At 43.8% G+C, this 18,558-nt stretch overlaps 1 non-coding gene across 1 annotated transcript; it reads left to right on the forward strand.

Moving 5' to 3' along the window:
• The first annotated feature begins 3,974 nt into the window (after positions 1-3,974).
• Positions 3,975-4,056, forward strand: trnas-gcu (transfer RNA serine (anticodon GCU)). The gene has a single exon. It is a non-coding gene; the product is annotated as a tRNA-Ser (tRNA).
• The last annotated feature ends 14,502 nt before the right edge of the window (positions 4,057-18,558 follow it).

Consider the following 18,558-nt stretch of genomic DNA (forward strand, 5'->3'; position numbering starts at 1 on the left):
TCAGCTTGGCCCCCGACACTATCCCAAAATCACCCATGTCCTTATCTAAGGATTGTTTAAATCTTCCTGATGTGGCTGTGTTGTCTACATTAGCAGGTAGTACATTCCACACCCTTACCACTCTGAGTGAAGAACTTGCCTCTGACATCTGTCTTAAATCTATCACCCCGCATTTGTAGTTATGCTCCCTTGTGCACACTGGCATCATCATCCTAGAAAAAGACTTCCACTGTCTCCCCTATCTAAGCCTCTGATCATCTTGAATGTTTCTATCAAATCCCCTCTTCACCGCCTTCTTGCCAAGGACAACAGGTTCAAGTCTCTCAGCCTTTCCTCATAAGACCTTCCCTCCAGACGAGGCACCATCCTGGTTAATCTCCTCTGACCCTTTTCCTATTCTTCCATGAAATATGGGCACCAGAATTGCACACAATATTCCAAGGATGGCTGCACCAGTGTTTTGTATTGTTGCAGCATAATATTGCGGCTCCGGAACTCAATTCCTCGATGAACGAAACCGAAGACAACATATGCTTTTTGTTAACAGCACAATCCAGCGGCGTGGCAACTTCCAGGGACCTATAAATGTGGACTCCAACATCTCTTTGCACATCCACACTACCAAGAATCTTTCCATTGACCCAATACTCTGCCTTGCTGTTATTCTTCTCAGAGTGCATCACCTCACACTTAGCTGCATGGAACTGCGTTTGCCACCTCTCAGTCCAATTCTGCAGTTTATCCAAGACCCCTGTAACCTGTAACATTCTTCCACATTGTCCACTACTCCACTGACTTTAGAGTCATCGGCAAATTTACTAATCCATCCACCTATGCCTGCGTCTAAGTCATTTCTAAGAATGACAAACAGCAATGGTCCCAAAACAGATCGTTGTGGCACACCACTAGTAACTGGACTCCAGTTAAATATTTTCCATCAACCACCACTCGCTGCCTTCTTTTACAAAGCCAGTTTCTAATCCAAGCTGCTAAATCGCCCTCAATTCCATGCCTCTGCATTTTGTCCAACAGCCTACCATGTGTAACCTTATCAAAGGCTTTACTGAAGTCCATGTATACCGCGTCAACTGTCCTACCCAATCTACATGCTTGGTCACCTTCTCAAGAAACTCAATGAGATTTGTGAGATTCAATCTACCCTTGACGAAACCATGTTGATTATCTGAAATCAATGTTTTCTTTGCTAGATGGTTATAAATCTTATCTCTCTTATAATCCTTTCCAAAACCTTTCCTGTAACAGACGTAAGGCTCACTGGTGTATAATTACTTGCGTCGTGTCTACTGCCCTTCTTGAACAAAGGCACTACATTTGAATTCTCCAGTTCTCTGGCACCAAATCTATAGACAACGATGATTCAAATATCAAAGCCAAAGGCTGTGCTATCACCTCCCTAGTTTCCCAGAGAATCCTAACATAAATCCCATCCGACCCAGGAGACTTGTCTACTTTCACCCCTTCAAGTATACCGTCTTTGTTAATAGGTTCAGCGTCCTGTTGTCTGTTATGTATGTCCAACACTACATAGGACAAACAGGAAGACAGCTATCAACCCGCAAGGTCACCGAAGCTGTTTCCTGGATAGCAAGATATTAGAAAGCCAAGTGACGTTGTTTACTGAGACATAAAAATATCAGAAAGGATGCAAACGGGATGATGGAAAGAATGAGGGAGTTTATTCACGAGTTCTGGAAATGCTGGAGCAGAAACACCCAAGTTTGAAGTCAACAAATGAGATTTTCACATAACGTGAGGTTTGAATGACTAAATCAGGGAAGTCCCCTCTTTCGAGTGAATCAATAACTTTAGTTAGAGCTTCAAAACCATTAGTGAATGATTAAGAAAAGTTTGAATGACAGTTTCTTCCAATCAATAGAGTTAGTTAAATCGTAAACGACTTTCCAGAAATAAAACATAGAAACTGATTTCACAATGTTTTAAAAGATACACGAACAAACATACAAGGAGGGAATTTACCATTGAGAGAAAATCAGTGTGGTTGCGTAACAATTTCGAATTTGGTTGACTTCAGACACAAAGTCATTTCATGAACACGTAGAACTAATTAAGATTGAGTAAAAAACGTTCATGGATTGGTAAGGTGTGGCGTGTTATTCAAGGTGAAACTCTGTAAATGGAGCTGATGTCCTAAAATAACTGCAGGCAGAAGTTATATCCTAATGAGACGGAATTGAATCGTCACTTGGATTTGCAAAACCTACTTTAAAGATTCGACCTCATTGACATGATATTATGTATATTTCGTACATTCTTTACTCCACCCAAGAAATGCACCAAGAAGACTCTGTTATTTTGTATTGTTAACCCTCTGTACTTCTCTGCAGCACGCCATTGAAGATAAAATATGCTCAGGCCAAAATTCAATTCAATACAATATTCAAACGGTCCTATGTGATTTTTCCTTTTTGATTATTGCAATAACCTTTGCGACTTTGCAACAAAATGCGTAACATAAAACCAGTTCAATATATATTTTCCGGAAATTTAAAGCAATGCACATGGGAAACGTTATCCACTTGCTGAACAATCACCTTTGGCTTTCTCTCCACCCATGTATCTTCACATTTTAAATATTTGCAGTATGTTTGTTGATCAAGGAGTCATTATCCAAAAAAGGTCATTTCCCAATCCACAAACACGGGTATTTTCCCATAAACTTGACTTTGCTCAATATCACCTTCTATCCGTGCCCCACAAGACAATGAATAATTGAAGCTGCTCCATGTGAGGCTCAAACTTAAAACTTCGGCACAGCACAGCCCACTATACTGGCACAGAAATACCATGCACTGTCACCTGCATCACAGGAACAAAACATTAATGCTTACCTCCACATTCCTGGTTGTACCTTAACGTTTGGGAAACGGAAGTTCTCTGATTCCATGGCTACTAACGGGAATTAAACGATCATCTTCACCAGTGGTTCTGACCCCGAGTGAGGAAAGTGGTGAGCGACTCATTGCAAAGATGGGTAGATTTTTGAAATATATAATTTCAACATTTGCATTCACTAACCAATGAACATTTTATTTTGTTTTTCATCTGTAGAAATCTTAAAATCTTCATCTTTAACAAACTCAATGACAGATCTCCATTGTGTCTCTGGTATCAAATTCCAAAGTGTAAACCCGCTCTGAATTCTTCCACCGTAGTCCGCTTTTTGGTAGTGTTCCTGTTGTGGGAAATGCACTTCCCCGCGTGTCAGCTGCTGCTCCCAGCATTCTCCCTGACACTGCACTCATTTTTCTTCTGACACTTGCTCACTGGGTTGCTGTGATCATAATTGGTGTTGCATGGCCTAGGAAAATGATACAGATCAAGGTATTTGCATTGTTGAATTCAATTGTCTGTTTAGTCTTATTTAGGATTTGGAAAGTGTCTGTTCTGTACAGAATTGCGTGTCAAAAACATCTGAGCAGAAGAAAGGTGTTCCGAATAATGACATTGAGCACTATGCACTCTCCTCCAGTCTGGAAAACAATTTCTCACTGGCAATTTAATAGACAATAGAAAATAGGTGCAGGAGTAGGCCATTCTGCCCTTCGAGCCAGCACTACCATTCATTATGATCGTGGCTGATCATCCTCAATCAGTATCCTGTTCCTGCCTTATCCTCATAACCCTTGAGTCCACTATCCTTATGAGCTCTATCCAACTCTTTCTTTGCTCGGGTTCTTCATTCCGTTGACTTCAAATCTTCACAGAATTCAACAGACTTTGTTACATAGTCTTTTCATCATTTTTTCTTCAGATCACTGTGAGCAGAGTGTCACAGTGGGAATGCCGTTGCCCCACAACCCAGAGGCCAGACCAGAGTCTTGGAACCGTACTGTGCTATTTAGCATTTCACCAGACCAGGGAGAAATATCTGCTGTTCTGCATAATTTACGCAATTCACTTATTCATAAGTTCATACGCATGCTATTGCATGTGACGAGGTGGCCGAGAGGTTAAGGCGATGGACTGCTAATCCATTGTGCTCTGCACGTGTGGGTTCGAATCCCACTCTCATCGCTGTTTTCAATGTTGCCACTTGTGTATGCTCACACCTTTCTTATTGAAATTGGAACTCCAATGGTCAATTTATATGCATCGACGCTATTATAAAATCTCAAAGAATAATTTGAGTCAGTTGCTTAAACTGCATTGAAACGTAGATCGCATTGGGATAATGAAAAGTAACGCGATTTTCTTTTTCAAGTCAAGCTGCTGTGACGTTTTATCATATGAAAGAGATCCAGGAAAACCAAAATACAAGAGATGCGAAGGGCATGTTTATGTAATGGGATTCTTAATGACGGTTTTGTCAAATGAAATCTGGAGCAGGTTGAGTAGAAGGTATTCATCTTGGTGAGAAGAGTACAGCGAGACAACACAAAATAATGGAAATATTTCAAAAGGGGCAGGGCGTGGGTGTTGGGGTACAGAGAACTGGCTATAAATGCACAGTAGAGAATTGCAGATATGGGTGCCATGCATGGATACGGAGAGACTTACACAATGGTCTCTCCCTCGCCCATTGCTCTCGCCATTGATGAAGGCTGGACACAAGACACAGATAAACACAAGATGTGGGAAGCAAGCTCCAAAACGTTATGCAAACACTGGATGCATCACATTGAACTGTGAACAACTGGAGAAGTAGCATGTTCACTGTCGGGAGTGAACATAACCTGTGGATCAATAATCGCAAATTCATGCAGCATTAGCACGAAAAATGATTTAATGTGTCTTTATACGCATGTCATTAATAGACGTTTCGTTCTAATACCGGTGAGGTTGAAAGAAGAGGACACCACATGTCAAGATGGATGACAACGTAACCAAGTTTGCTTTGAAGTTGAGATCCATTTATTCATTGTACACAGTGGACTAGTTCATTTTAAATAATACAAACCACATTCCCTCACCTGGAATAAAAGTATGATGTCATTACAAACATTGCCCTTGCTAAATAGCAGTTACACAACATGAAAAATATGATGTAATTTTTATTGAGCATACATCAATTAAACCACATTTATCTAACTTCGGATTGACTGCAATATGCACATGATAAACAATATTTAAGAAAGAATGTCTTTTGGAAGTAATGATTCGATGCTGACGAAAAATAATATTAAATTCACATGATGCGGACATTCCACCAATGGCTCCAATGGTGGAAATAGTCAGTGGGAACTATTTCTAAGTTGGTAGAGAGGTGTGTGAGTTGCAAGGGTTGGGAGCTCCCACCTCATCTGGAGCAGCGTCTGCTCACATGGACCAGGGAGCATTGGGGCAGCAGGCTGGGAGTTCTCACCACACCTGGAGCAGCTTTTATTTACTTGGAGTAGCAGGGAGCACTGGGGCAGCAGACTGGGAGATCCAACTTCACCCGGAGCAGCTTCAAATGACGTGGAGCAGCAGGGAGCATTGGGACATCAGACTGGGAAATCCAGCCTCACCTGAAGCAGTCTCTATTGACATGAAGCAGCAGGGAGCATTGGAACATCAGACTGCGGGATCTTACCTAATTTGAAGCAGCTTCAGTAGACATGAAGCAAGGAGCTTTGCGAGATCCGTCTGGGAGCTCCACTCTCACTTGGAGCAGTTTTTAATGTCAAGTAGCAGCGGGAAGCATTGGGACATCAGAGTGATAGATCCAACCTCAACTGGACCGCTTGCATTGACATGGAGGAGGGAGCATTCGAACATCAGAGTGGGAGCACCAACCTCACAAGGAGCAGCTCTTAATGACACGTAGCACCTGGGAGCATTTGGGCATGAGAGTGGTCGATCCAACCTCAACTGGACCGCTTCTATTGACATGCAGCAGGGAGCATTGAGGCATCAGACTGGGAGCCCCAACTTAAATTGGAGAAGCTGCTATTGACATGGAGCAGCAAGGAGCATTGGAACGTCAGGCTGGGAGCTCCAACCTCACCTGGAGCAGCTGGTATTTACATGGAAGAGAAGGGAGGATTGGGACATTAGGCTCGGGGAAAGGATATTCAACTATTTTAGTCTGAAGTAAAGTAGGTTTCAAAACTCAGATGTTAATTGGTTTATGAATAAACTTTCCCAGGAAAATAATTAATACTTTCGATACTAAAGACAAGTCCTGCAACAGAAAGAGATGGGAGCGATGCTTCATGTCTTTGTCTTTTCTTTTCTGGCCGACTCTGCACTGGATTACATCACCGGAAGAACGTTTTCACTCATTTCATGTTGTTCAGTTTCCTGCAAATACGGACAGGTCATTAACGTAATCTAAATCTGAAAATTGATGGGAATATGCGATGTTATGATTAGGCTGGAGTGTACCTCTAATTATGGTGAAAACGCAGCAAAGTAAGTTGCAATTTTCTTGATCAGCAGCGACCTCATTGATTGGCTGCTCAAATTGTGAATGGTAGTTTTTTTTAAAGACAATTTGAAGTGGATCATTGATGGTGATTTTCTTTGTTCTTTGTTCACCTTGTGACTGTTACTGTTATTGCTCATGTCATTGTCAGCACCACAGCTCTGCAGCGTGTAAAATTTCAGCTGTGCATCTGGCCAGTGGTACAGCCATTCTTATAGCTGGCTACGGATCAGGCGGGTGCAGGTTCAACTTTTGGTGGGCGCAAGCGCATTCGATCAATTAAACATTACCAAGAGCACTCAATGTTAAAAATCACATTGCATCAGATAGTATCCAACAAGCATATTTGGAAGCACCAGTGTTCCGTGCACTGTTTCTTCATCAGGTGGTTGTCAACTGTTGGACTCTAATCTGGCTTTGTATGATTTTTAAATTTGTCCATCCCAGTCCAACACCTACACATCTAAGTCATGGGTACCATCGACACCACGAACGGTCAGTTAAAGTCCAGATGATTTTCCAAACGATCGCGCATATTGACACACACACATCAAGTTTCTGCAGAAAGACACCCAATTGATGAAGGAGGGGCTCTCTGAAAGCTAGTGTTTCCAAATAAACCTGCTGGACTATGCCCTGACGTTGTGTCATTTTTAACTTTGTCTACCCAACTCAAACACTGGCACTTCCATATCATTGAGAACATCAGTCATGTCCCAGCGCAGTCAGAGAAGGCAATCTTGGAATAGCCTCACTCATTGTTCAGAAGATACGTTTAATTTTCAGAAAACAACCCACTCAATCGTGAATTACTACAGATTGTTAATGTGCTGACCTGTTTGTTTTAGCTTTACATTAAATGGAAGCCGGTTAGCTCAGTCCGTTGGCTAACTGGTTTTTGGTATAGAGTGAGACTAACAACGTGGGATTAATTGTCGCACTGTCTCAGGGTGCCAGAAGGATCATCATCTCCTCTGCTTACGTGATCTGTAATACAATGTGACTCTAGTGAGTAGTAATGCACCTGTCGATGTCAAGCATCATTATCATTGCCATCGATTGCCTTGGTCGTTTGGTCACAATGACCAGGAACGGGACTTAGTCCTTTTAATACTCACTGATTAAATGGGATACAGAAAAATGTTGTGCAAAATAGACTTGATTGAAAACTGGGTTTCCAAGGGTCGCTGCGTTGTTTACAGAAAATGTTACATTATCACAGGGCTTCTCACTCGGTCGGCTTCAATTCGGCACAGAATTCGATTCAACCACACTTCACGAACATGCTTCTGCAAGATCCTACAGACAACATGAAACACACTGCACTCATCATTAATCTTCACCATGGCTTCATCCAAGGACGTAATGCACAGTTTTCATGAATACTGAAGACATAAGAATGTCATGCAAGTGTAAATTGAATTTCAGTTGAAATTGTAAAGTGATAAGAATCGAGAGTAAGATACAGAACGCCCGAAATTCATGTTTATTACCGTGGTCAGAACTCTAGTCAGAAAAAGGGGAAATCTGTCCCTGAATCCCCAATATCTAACCGGCAGTTTGCTCCATGTATCTAGTTGGAAACCTGTGTGAAGGAGCATGCAGCTTGAAAGAGCCCCTGGGAGAATCCTCCACTGTCTGATCTGAAGCTACAACAGCAGCTGTGAGAGCGGTGGGTTAAACGGGAGGACCTTGGTTTTCCGTGGTGGAGATTCACATTGTCCTCATCATGTTATTGTTTAAAACCCTCTGTCAGAAACAGCACAGACCGAGAGGAATAGGAGGGAACCATTTCACCCGCCAGCGTTACCCCGCCATTTGACATAATTATGGCTGATTGAACAGGTCAATGTCTTTCCACAGCCATCTACATCAACCTATCACCCAAAGGGAAAAAGACACTGAATAAATCGAAACACTCGGTGCAACCGTAGGAGGGAATTGTGTGGAAAGACAGTGGGTATCTGCAGGGGGTTTTGTGAATGAGCAGCCGATTCCTGGCTGATCATATTTCAAATGCTATGATTTTCTTAAAAATCACCACCAAGAAAGTTGATAAATCTCCTCGGACCACAATCCCGTGCAAACACACGTTTCCTGAAGGCTGGCAATCGCAACAGAATAAAGTTATCAAAAGAAATGTAGAAATATCGGAACAAAATCAGCAGGTCTAGTGCATCTGGGGAGAAATTTTCGAGCCAAACTATCCGCCTTTTGAATGAATGGTATGAGTAGATGGGGCAGGAATGTGAAAGAAGATGCAGGGTCTAAAATGATTGAACTCCATGTTGGGTACTGAAGATTGCACGGTCTCTCATTCAGAAATGATGTGCCATTCTTCCAACTTGCACAGGCCATGCGGGAGCTCTGCAGCAGACCAAACTGACATGGAGGCATAGGAACACAGTGGGAATTTGCAGTGACAGGAACCTAGAAGCTCAACCTAGAAGACAGAACGTTGGTGTACTCACGTTTGTCACCCGCTCTTTTTATCTCCCCAGTCTTGACGAGATCACATTGTGAGCTGGAAATGCAGTTTGCTAAATTGAGAGAGGGGCAGATGAATCACTGGAACTTTACACAGTGAGGAGAGACATCGTAAACGAATAGCATTGCATCTTCTGAGATTTCGTGCAATTCTGCCATATGGGGAAGTGTTGGGGGCCAAGGAGGTCTGGATCATGGTATTCAGAGAGAAATTGTCCTACATAGTGCCGGTATTCAGTGGTATGGGCGAGTGGGGAAAGGGCAGTAGAATGTATATTTTCCTGAGCTACCTTCTATAAGTAAACACCTCACTACGAGCAAAACTACCTAATGATTTTCATTCCAACACCGACCCTAGGTACAGCTTACAGAAGTCACGTGTTGGCACAGTCACTGTCATTGTGTCTCCCCGGGAGCAGCAGCACTCTCCCACGCTGATTCAGACAGCACAGTTCTTACTCTGACATGTCCGTTCGAGAATGGAAGGACAGGTATTAATAACCCACTCTTGTAACAGAGTACCTGTATTGCTCAATAACAATCGCTTAACTATCCGAACTCCTTTTTAAATCACTTGATGCCGAGCATTGTTTGTCTTGGCATCACAAATTCACATCTGAATACTTGGGAAAGCTATGTGGATTTTGCCTCTCCGAACTTTGCATGCACTTTGTTTCAGATTTCAGCCACCCACTGTTTGCAAACGTATTTCCACGCATTCACTGTAATCTTTCCTCCTCTGACCTTAAATCGATGCCCCCTCGTGATGGAAATCTCCGTCAAATTGAAACATGCATTTCAGTCTAGGCTATCCATATCCCTTTGCATTTTGTACATCTTAATCATGCTCCTTCAATCTCCTCTGCTGTAAGAAATACAAATCCAGTTTGTCCAATATCTCTTCTTCAGCCCAGACAATATCTTGGGAAATCTCCCCAGCATCGTTTCCAGTGCGATCACATCCCTGCTATAATGTGAACTGCATAACTACACACAATAGTCTCGCCAGAGCCGAATGAACAAGTGAAATAAATGATGTGCAAGTGCACAGAACCTGGTGTTTTTTTTAACAAAGTTTATTTTCCTCAATGCGGCCCTGTGCCCTTTTCCTGAGACTGATGTTTCAACAATCGCTGGTCCATGTCGGTAAAAGCTGTTACATGAGGATTGATCTCACAGCCGCGGTATAGAAATGGATCAACTGGGTTGAAGGTCCTGATAGTGAGATTTGCGCATGGTCACCCAGCAACAGTGAGCACAGCAGCACAGACTGAATGAGGTCAATGTCAAAGCGACTGTAAGGGAAATGGGAGGCGGTACTTAAAGAAGGTAAGTGATTGCAGGAGGGAGGGAAGGAAAGGGGTTTGATGTAAAAAATCATAATGCCTGAGAATATTTTCATGTAAAATCAACTAATTCCTTTCTGTGTTTCTTCAGCGTGAATCACAAGGAATAAAATGCAGTAACTCGGATTCGAACGAGCTTCCTGCGGCCACAATGCAGAATACTTTAACATTCAAAACATAAATGAGTCATGCAGGGAGATGCATTTTATAAAAAAACCCAGCAATTATCACAGTGACAGAGGATATGTTAGGTAGAGTAGCAGATGACATCAGGAATATTAGGCGAGCGATAGCAGACATGTGGGAATTCAGAATGAGATGAATTTTAAATTCGATATCCCCAGACGCTGTGGTGGTTCCATCAAGCACTGCACGTTGAAGACTGAGTTTGATAGATTTCTAGAAACAAAAATGTTCAGGGTAGAGTGCGGGATATTGGTGCAATGTATGTTTCAATAACAATGAGTTTTATAACGGTTGCTTCACAAACCTTCCCATAAAAGGAGGTACCCATTGCTGCAGTTAGTCACATAACTCCAGTTCGGTGAACCGGAGTCAGACAAACCTCATGGCACAGCCACGAATACCAAACCGGGAGTGGGGTCGGAAATGAGCGCATGAAGCTATTCTGTTGCATCAGTGACATGATTGGTAAAGGCGCGGTCATAGACTCATAGAGATGTACAGCATGGAAACAGACTCTTTGGTCCAATCCGTCCATTCCGACCAGATGCCCCAACCCAATCTACTCCCACCTGCCAGCATCCAGCTCATGTCCCTCCAAACCCTTCTTATTCATATACCAATCCAAATACCTTTGAAATGTTGCAATTGCACCAGCCTCCATCACTTCCTCTGACAGCTTATTCCATACACGTGCCACCCTCTGTATGAAAATGTTACCCCTTAGGTCTCTTTACTATCTTTCCCTTCTCAATCTAAATCTATGCCCTCTCGTTCTGGACTCCCCGACCTCAGGGAAAAAAAACTGACTATCTATCCAAGATGAGGCTGGATGTGATTCTGTTCAAAGGCGGGGTGGAAAGGTATATTGGTCTCAAATTATCATATTATTAACAATCAGCAGCAGCGCTAACCCGCACTGAGGATTGGCTAAGAGGAAGCTCGAGAGGTCGAAATAGATTAGGTAACTTAGAATGTGGAAACAGGCCCTTCGGCGCAACAAGACCACACCGACCCGCCGAACCAACCCACCCAGACCCTAACTTTACCCCTTCATCTAACACTACGGGCAGTTTAACCAACACATTTTTGGACTGTGGGAGGACACCCACGCAAACACGGGGAGAACGTGCAAACTCCACACAGTCAGTCGCCTGATGCGGGAATCGAACCCGGGTCTCTGGTGCTGCATGGCAGCAGAGCTAACCACTGTGCCACTGTGCCACCATGCCGCCCACGGTGAAAGCATTCTCAAAGATTTTCCTTACCAAAGCGGCATTTTGTTATCTTAACAGTAAGAACTGATTTTGCTCACATCATCACCACATCAATCTCTTGCTCCACTGAACACTCCAATCCAGTGTACATTGCTTCCATTCCAACATTGATACGTGCCCTATTCTCTCTCCATCTGTGATAATCTGAATTGACAATGTCATTCTTTGAATGGAGAAATGCAGCAGGGACTTGTTAGTGCAGCGGCGATCTATTGGGATAGTAATGTTTGGAGACTGGAACGTGGCAGCTGCTGATAGTTAAATTCGATGAATAAAATCTGGAAAATAAAACCAATCTCAGGAACAGCGAAAATACCTTTATATTGCTGAAAATCCATTCATTCATGTCCTTTCCAAAGGGAAATCTGCTGACCATAATGAATCCTGTCAACATGTGACTCCAGACCCACAACAATGTGGTTTACCCATGACTTAGTTCAAGGTGAATTAGAATTAAGAACAAATGTTCTTCAGTCCAATGATAGCCACATTCCGTGGAAGAATAAGGAGCTGTTAATCCCAACCAGCAATGAACCATGTTTGGATGCGTGTTTCCAGTGAAATGCCACTGTATTCTGATGTAGATCAATGATTTAGACTTAGTTGCAGGAGCCATGATTTAGAACTTTGCTGATGATGTAAAAATTGGTCGTGTAGTTGACAATGGTTAAAAATGCCAGGGACAGATGGGATGTATCAATCAGGTGGAACGGTAAAATGCTGAATGGAATTGAATTCAGACCAATGAGTGTTAATGAATTTGGGGAGAAGAAACAATAACAGTGAGTATTCTGTGTGGTGTAGACAGACAAAGAGATTATAGAGTCGACATGCACGATTGCTGAAGATCAATGAACAGGGAAATCAGTTGGACTGAAATATGTACGGCAGGAGCTGGATTCAAATCAATATTAGAGTAGTACTGAAGAAGCATAGCAGGTCAGGCAGCATCCGAGTTGCAGAAAAAAACTGACTTTTCGGTCAAAAGCCCTTTATCAGGAATAAAGCTGGGAGCCTCAAGGGTAGAGACATCAATAGGAGGACTGGGTCTGGGAAGAATTTAGCTGAGAGTGCAATAGATGGATGGAGATGGGGTGAAAGGTGGTAGGTCGGAGAAGAGGGTGGATCGGATAGGTAGGAAGGAAGGTAAACAGGTGGGACAGGTCAGTTGGATGGTGCCAAGCTGGAAGGCTGGAATTCGCATAAGGTGTGCGTGAGCAGATGAGGAAACTGGTGAAGACCACATTGATGCCCTGGGGTTGAAGGGTCTCGACATGGGAGATGAGGCGTCGGGTGGTGAGGGAATGGTGGTGGAGGAGGCCCAAGGCCTGCATGTTGTCGGGAGAGTGTGGAGGGGATTTGATGTGTTCGGTCTTGGGGCGCTCAGGTTGAATGTTGCAGGAGTCCTGGAAATGTTCACTGAAACGCTCTGCGAGAAGGTGTCTGTTGGTCCCAGTGTAGAGGAGATCCCACCTCTTGCGCTACCGGTATCCTGTATTCCCAATTCCTCCACCTGCATCGCATCAGCTCCCAAAGGAGAAGCACAGCAGTTCGGGCTGCAAACGAGGAGCAGTAAGGTCGACGTTTCGGGCAATAGTTGAGCTGGGGAGGGGATGAAGGTGATGGGTCAGGGAAGAGGGTGGAGTGGATCGTTGGAAAGGAAGATTGGCAGGGAGGATAAGACATGGGGACAGTGCTGAGCTGGAAGTTTAAACTAGGGTGAGGTGGGGGAAGGGGAAATGAGGAAACTGGTTAAGTCCACATTGATGCCCTGGGGTTGAAGTGTTCTGAGGCGGAAGATAAGGCGTTCTTCCTCCAGGCGTCGGGTGGTGAGGGAGCGGTGGTGAAGGAGGTTCAGGACGTCCATGTCCTTGGCTGAGCTGGAGCGGGAGTTGAAATTTTGTGCCACAGGGTAGTGTGATTGATTGGTGCGGGTGTCCCAGATTCCCTAAAGTGCTCTGCTCGGAGGCTTCCAGTCTCCCCAATATAGAGGAGGTCACATCGGGAGCCGTGGATACAATAAATGATATTAGTGGGTGTTGAAGGCTCCTTTCGGGTCTTGGATGGAGGTGAGGGAGGAAATGTGGGCGCAGGTTTTGCAATTTCTGCGGTGGCAGGGGAAGGTGCCAGGACGGGATGGGGGGTTGTTGGAGGGCGTGGACCTGACCAGGTAGTCACGGAGGGAACTGTCTTTGCGGAAGGCAGAAAGGAGTGGGGAGGAAAATATATCCCTGATGGTGGGGTCCGTTTGGATTTGACGGAAATGTCTGTGGATAATTTGGTTTATGCGAAGGTTGGTGGGGTGGAAGATGAGCACCAGGGAGGTTCTGTCCTTGTTACGATTGTAGGGGTGGGGTGTGGAGGGCGGAGGTGCGGGATGTAGACGAGATGCATTGGAGGGCATCTTTAACCACGTGTGAAGGGAAATGGCAGTCTCGAAAGAAGGAGGCTATCTGGTGTGTTCTGCACTCGGTACTTCATTCTCCCTGCATCCACCCTCCTCTCATTTATCTCTCTACCCTTCAGGCACTCTGCCTTTAATCCTGGTGAAGGGCTTTTGCCCGAAACGCCGATTTTACTGCTCCTTGGATGCTGCCTGAACTGCTGTGCTTTTCCAGCTTCACTCTGATCTAACCTCTGGTTTCCAGCATCTGCAGTCATTGTTTTTACCCACTGCTCCCAAAGGACCAGTTCCACCACATAACACATCAGATGGCCTCCTTCTTTAAAGACAAGAACATCCCCTCCTATGTGATTGAAGATGTCCTCCAACGCATTTCATCTATGTTCTGTACCTCCACTCATGAACCCCACACCTCCAACCACAACAAGGACAGAACCCCACTGCTCCTTATCTTCTATCCCACCAACCTCCGCATAAATCACATCATCCGCTGACATGTTCACCACCTCTTAACGGATTCCACCACTAGGGATATGTTTCCCTCCCCACGCTATCCACTATCCGCCGAGGTCATTCGCTCTATGACTGCCTAGTCAAGTCCACGGCCTCTAATGACCCACCCATCCCTCCTGGCACCTTTTCCTGTCACTGCAGGAATTGCAAAAAATGCACCCTCACCTACACCCTTATCTCTTTCCAAGGCTCCAATTGAGGCTTCCACATCCAACAAAGTTTCACCTGCACTTCCGTACATGTCATTTCTTGTATCCGTTGCTTCCAATGCGGTCTACTCTAAATTGTAGAGACTGGATGTCTTCTCACAGAGCACATCAATGAATATCTCCCGGACATCCGCAAGAATCAAACTTAGTGCCCCCTGGCCAAACATTTCAACTCCCCCTCCCACTCTCCCGAGGATATGCATGTCCTAGGTCTCCTCCATCGTCACTGCCTCAGCACCCGATGCCTGCAGGAATAAATCCTCATCTTCCGCCTCGGGACACTTCAACTTCATGGCATCAATTTGGACTTCAACAGTTTCCTCATTTCCCCATCCTCTACCTTACCCCAGTCCCCACTTTTCAGCTCAACACCGTCCTCCTGACCTGTTCCACCTGCGCATCTTCATTCCCACCAATCCAATCAACCTACTTTTCTGACACCCCCACCTCCATCCACCTCCTGCACTCTCAGCTACCTTCTCCCCAGCCCCACCCTCCTCCCAGTTATCTCTCTATTCCATATGCTCCCAATCTCATTCCTGATAAAGGACCTTTGCCTGAAATGTTCACTTTTCCTGCTCCTCAGATGTCCCGGACCTGCTGTGCTTCTCCAACACCACTCTAACCTTGGGGGGAATCAGTTAATTGAGAGGTTTTTCGGACATTTTCTAATGTTGACTACAGGCTGTGGATGATAGTAGAAATTTAGCAAACACCAGGTTAGGGAACAGCTGACGGACTGAGCACGAGTCCTGTCACCGCATAAATCAGCACGTTTTAAAATTGTAAGATGAAAGATGGAAGGCTGAAGTATGCAATTTTTTCCATCAAGATCGTTTCACCAATGAGTTTATCACTGATTCCTTTCCAAGTTAGGGTGCTATGGGCTTTGGACGGGAACTTTCAAATGGTAGTGTTTCGTTGCATCTTCCAACCTTGTCCTTATAGTCAGTACAGCTGTTGAGCTTTGAAGGTTCTGTCAAAAATGCCCAGATGACTTACTCCAGTGCATCTTGTAGGTGGTGCACTCTGCTGCAATTGTGCCTTAGCCGTGAAGGGGAATAAATATTGCAGGTATTGAAGAGGGTTCAATCAAGTGACTGCATTGTCATGGACGGTGTCCAGTTCCTTAAGTATTATTGAAGTTACACTCATCGAGGCAAATGGAGAGAGTTATGTTCCACGTCTCATTTGTGCCTTGCAAACGGTGTAGGATTCACGGAGACACGAGTTGAGTTGATGATCAAAAAATGTCTACCAAAGGACATGATTTTGTTGTCAAAATGTTTATATCGCCTTTTTCCCCCCTAAATACTAGCTCTGGGTTGTATTATCCCGTGTAATCGTGGACGATTACACGGGGTAATTTGGTTTCAGTAAAGCCATTGAATGTCAGTGGGATATGATTAGATTCTCATTTGTCAGAGTTATCATTACTGTATTTCGACCTTGTGTGGACCAATCTGATTCCAGTCGCTGTCTAATTTCAAATTCCAGTTCCCACCTGTGCTTGAAATTTCAACCATTTCTTCGCATAAATTTCTCCACCTGCCTTCATAAAATGTAAGGACGCTGCAGGGAGCAGCAGAGATTTATGGATATATTGTCAACACAGGAGAAAACGGAGCTTCGTGGAATGATTGGTTCGGCTGGGATTATTCTCTTTGAAACAAAGGAGGCGGAGGGGATCTGTATAATCACATGATAACATTTATAAACGTTCAATATTCATGGGATCTTGACAGGGTAGTTACGGGCAGGTGGTTTGCCCTCTGGTATGAAGAGAGCACCAGAGGACATGAACTCAGAATTAGATTTTGCCTATTTAATTCAGAAATGAGGAGTCATTTCTTTGCTCAGGGGCCGGTGAATCAGTGGAACTCCTTACCAAAACTGTTGTTGAGGTTGAGTTGTTGTGTATTTTCAAACTGTGCCAGTCAGATCAGAAAGACGATGAAGCCTTGTCGAAGCAATGAAAGAGAATGGAGTTGAAGATTATCAGATCAGCCATGAGTTCATTGAATGTTCGAGCAGACTCGATGGTCTGAATGGCCGACTTCCAATACTGCACCATTTGGTCTAATGCCTTACTTTATTGATAAGTTTCGAATTTTGAGGGGATGGGATGAAGTGATAGAAAAGGTTTCTCAAACTGATCAGACAGATCAGTAACTAGGCTCATAAGCTCATGAACAAGAAATGTGCTGTGGCCTGGAGACAACAAATGGCACTGGGCACACCACAAATGGGTATGTGCAGAAGCTGTGATTGCTAAAGAAAATTGGTGGATCTAACATTGTTGCCAACTTGGTGATCACACTGGATGATGGATCGCGGTATGATTCACACAGCAAAAGGTTGTGAAAGAATGAAAGGCTCATTTCATTGGAAACGTTTTCTGCGGTTCTAATTCAATTGACTGTTTAAAATACTAATCAAAAGTTTGTGTGGTGTGTTACATTAAAATTCACAATCGAGCTGGATAAACTATTGGACCTGATTTCTCCTTATTTGTATTGCTTTCATTCGATGTAAATCCATAGAAAGTCAAGATGGAATGAAAGGAGGAAAGAAACGGTTGCACTCCTTTTCATTATCTCAGTTTAACTTGCAACAGGTTAAAATTGCTTTATTTCGACTTTGATGAGGTTTCGATTTATCACAAATCTCCGGTGCAATGAAGGGCAAGAGCAAGATTCTCCATCCAATGTGAATTAAGGAGGTGAGGCACAAAGGGAAACCACAGCAGTAACAGCCAGAGAAGGATTCAAATCCACACATGCGCAATGAAAGACCAACCCGTCACCTTAAACTCTGGGCCACTTCAGCCCATTGCAAAGGGGCTCACATGTGACCACATCAAGATTACATATGGTGCACCTGGGGGATAAGAAATTCCCTGAGCGGAATCGAATCCACACCATTATGTTTCTGCTTTCAGCGAATAATAATACCAGCAAAATCCAAGGAATTGACCTTGTCCTTGGAAGGAATACCTGTCCTTGATTCATTCCGTGTCAGTACTGTCTCAGAATGAACCAGCAAACATGAAATTGCCGTCACATTCACACGCACATTTTGTCTTGACGCATAATTTCTTCAGACAGATTCTCTCTCGCGTGAAGAAGTATATATGGAGAGAGAAGTGAAGGTGATGTTTTAGCTCGATTGGCTTTCTCGTATGACTGAACCTGAACTGGGTAAAATTCCCGGAAACGCAGTTTTCTTCATTTCTTTTTATTACTTTTGCTGCAACTTCACTCTGTTCATTGCAATGCTCGGAAGTGAATTGGATTTATATCATTGGAACGTTTAATGTTACATTCAATTTTGCTCCGAATTTATTTCAGCTTAAAGAAAATACTGTTGAGAAAAACAGAAGGTTAAACTACAAAACAAGATGTCAGTTTTGATGCTCAGTTACTTTGGCAGACCCAACATCATGGCGATTGCCCTCCCATCTTTCAGGCATGGGATTAAAGCATGAAATCGACCCTCAAGAGACGGGTCACTTCCTATTCATTATGGAATAACTTTCCTTGACAATATACAAAATCTGCTCAGTTCCATTTACAATGTTTCATGTAGAATATTAATATAAATCTTTCAAAACTCTGATGGTTCTTCGCTCAATGTTATTCCGCTGCATACGTTTCCGATATTTCTTTACATCTAAAGTCGTCCAAATTAGACATTGTTTCCTCGCACCTTCCACCGCCTCCCCCCCTTCCCCCCGCCCCCTCCCCCCACT

The sequence above is a fragment of the Hemiscyllium ocellatum genome, chromosome 29 (genome assembly GCF_020745735.1).
Source record: "Hemiscyllium ocellatum isolate sHemOce1 chromosome 29, sHemOce1.pat.X.cur, whole genome shotgun sequence".
In the NCBI taxonomy this organism is placed as follows: Eukaryota; Metazoa; Chordata; class Chondrichthyes; order Orectolobiformes; family Hemiscylliidae; genus Hemiscyllium; species Hemiscyllium ocellatum.